Below are 3,329 nucleotides of genomic sequence, written 5' to 3' on the forward strand. Positions count from 1 at the left end.
GTTGTACCAGCCACAAAGGAGCCTATGTAAATTTTCTGTGATAATGAAGGTGCGGTTGCCTTAACCAAGGAACCGAGGGATCATGGTAGATCCATACATATCGACATGAAATATCACTTTATTATACATCGGGTAGAAGAGGGACTCCTCGTAGTGAAGAGGGTATCGTCAGAGGATAACCCAACAGATTCCCTTACGAAGGGACTGAGTAGGGTTAAGCACTTGCAACACGCTAGGAGCATTGGGCTGAAGGACGATATTAGTTTTAGTGATTAGATAGTTTAGAAACTTGTAATAGATAAATTGTAATTGACATTTTGATGATTAAATAAAGGAGTATTATTTATGAGTAATGTTACTGTCTTATGTCAATTATTTACCGTTGTTACATTTTGCATGTTTTGACTTCCCAAATAATAAGATTATTTAAACTGTCCATGGTCGCTCATACTTTGGAAGTAGGTATGAAAGAAGACTGTCATGAATTGGCTTGTATATTGTATGAAGTGTATTAGACATAGCAAAAGTTTGCTGCAACGTTCATGAGTACTTATGAAATAAGATTTGAGTATTGGAATAGACTTGCGCTCACTTGAATCACTTCATGGAATTAATCACGAGTGATTGTGAGACGATAATATCATATAGTCTTTAAACCTAGATATATGGTTTATTGTTTGCAAGTTGGTTGTGCATTGATAATGCGTAAACGCATCAGTAACTTGATGTTATAAAACGCATTGTTGTGTATGATTTGATGAGTGAATAGTAAATGCATATAAGTCGAAGTTTATCTATTCCTTTTATCTTATGAGGCTAAAAGCGATATCTTGGGCCCCTCGATGATTTGGTTTGACTTATGTGACGGGTCCGGTCAGGACTAAGTTGATGTGTTCAATTAAGTTCTATGTCAGACAAATTAGAGATCGAGAAACAAACTGCTGGACAATAAGTATAACTATGTTCCATGTAATTGTCCGCACAATATCTTCAGAACGGAGGACTATACGATCCCTTATCTAAAGGACGAGTCAGAGTTCGACAACGACTATTGAGAGCTACGATTGCTAATCGGATTTTGAAGTCACATTGGCAGTTATAGTTATTAGACTTATCCAAGTGGGAGACTGTTCGATTAGGTGTCTAAGCCCATAACTATAATTGGGATGTACTTGACCCGATAGTAGCATGGTCCTTTTGGGTTGCCTTCACACTATTGACTAGACATGATGACTGTTGAGGAGAGAGGCTCATTTATTGTTAAGAATAATAAATTGGGGCATAAATATGATTTATTAATATATTATATGAATAAATATACTAATTTGGAATCATATTATTAATTAGTATTTAATCAGAAATTAATTTGGAATTAATTTTGGGATTAAAGGAACTGATTAAAAGTGCAAGGGCTGTTTTGTAATTATTTGATAGTTGAGGCTTTGGGCCAATGAATCACCTTATTAGGCAAGGGTCGAAAATCCTAGAAGGCTCTAGGAGTTTTCGTCCAAGGCTAAAGGATAGGAGGTCCATGGACTTGCTTTGGCCCTAAGCTAAGGGATTAGGGTTTCCACCCTGAAACCCTAGTTGTCCTCAAGTATAAATAGCCCCCCTTAGGCACTAGAATTCGTCCAACCTTGGAGAAACCCTAGTAGAGCCGAATTTTGGAGCTTATTACTCTCCCTTCTCTCTCTCTCTTGTTCATCCTCTCACTCAAGTGTGTTTGTGAGACATTAGAGGTACTACAGTTGTGGTACTTGTTCTCAAGAGCAAAGGAACTTCAAGATTTAGTTGTTATTACTATATAGTATATAGCAACAAAAGGTATGTATTCTATTCTTGTTTGTAATTTTCGAAAAATAGCAGATGCATGCTAGGTTTCTTTTTGTGTTCATAAGTTGTATGTCTAATAGTGAAAACATAGATCCAAATTAGGGTTGTATGCACACATAAGATTGTTTGTATAAAACCCATCAACGTCCTCCGCCCCCGAACGTTTCCGCCGTTCCGGTTTGGGGTGTGACATAACACCTAGTTCAAAATGAAAATGGACATACCCAGATATGGAATTAACCCAAATTTGCAAAATCACTTGATTCTTTAACCACCCAACCTCCTCCATGTTAGAATTAACCTAAATCAAAATGAAACGGGTATACCCATGCATGGAATTAACCCAAATTTGCAAAATCACTTGATTCTTCAACATTCGAACCTCCTTTATGTTAGAATTAACTTAGAAGATCAGGATATTACCAAAGGATTATAATAATATTATTTAAATTAAATGAATTTTTTTCTAATACATTAAAAATACTATTTTCCTAACGTTTTTGTGCGCGCGCGCGCGCACATATATATATATATATATATATATATATATATATATATATATATAATACTGGACCAAGGGAATTAGATGCTCTAAAACCCTAAAAATCTTGTCTCATCCTCCTTTCCTCTCCATGTGTGCAGCTGCATCGATAATAAAAGCAACCGACAAGTTTCTTTTGGTTGAAATTTTCAAGACTTGGAGCTAGAGTTCCTTGTTTGCTTTCTCGTCAAGGGGTGCAATATTGGCAGAGGGATTCTGATTTGGATCCTAAAAGCTTCTTGACAAGAAAAAGGTATTTATGTTGAACCTTCTTATATGTTGGTGATTGTGTTTAATTGATTGAGTCAAGATCCTTGGTTTAAACATAATGTTCTTTTAATTGCTTTCATTTTTTATTTGATATAATGAAAATCGAAAAGCACTTTGATCCAACAATATTACAACCAATCATATTCTTCACCCATCATCCTTTTTTCCATGTGGGTTGTTTCAAATTTCTCTCGCAAAATAAGACCTCGACTATCTAGGTTGCCTCCTCATCACATGTCGACATTGAACTCCGACTTTCTCGAAGCTAATATTCTGCTGATTGCTTGAAAAAGAAGAGTCTTTGTGTAGTCGACTTCAGAGAACTACATGATGAACTTGGAGAGACCTCCGACTAATCAACTATAGCAAACCTTAAAACGAGTGTAGTCAACTTCAGAGAACTACATGATGAACTTCGACATACCTCCGACTAATCAACTATAGCAAACCTCAAAACGAGGAAAGATACCTACGAAGTGGCAGGTGATACTCGTTGGGCATTTTAGTTAATGGCCCTTACGTTTTCCTCATCACTTTTTTTTATTGTGCAGTCAATATCTATGAGATCTCAAATATTTAACCTAGAAATAATATCGGTTTAGGAATCTCGGACCCAAATAGTGATCCAAAGAATTGCACCGATATACGCTGAGATATCATGATATTCAATATCGGTTATTCGTGC

This window comes from Lactuca virosa, chromosome 2 (assembly GCF_052849685.1).
Source record: "Lactuca virosa cultivar CGN04683 chromosome 2, Lactuca_virosa_CGN04683_v6, whole genome shotgun sequence".
Taxonomy (NCBI): domain Eukaryota; kingdom Viridiplantae; phylum Streptophyta; class Magnoliopsida; order Asterales; family Asteraceae; genus Lactuca; species Lactuca virosa.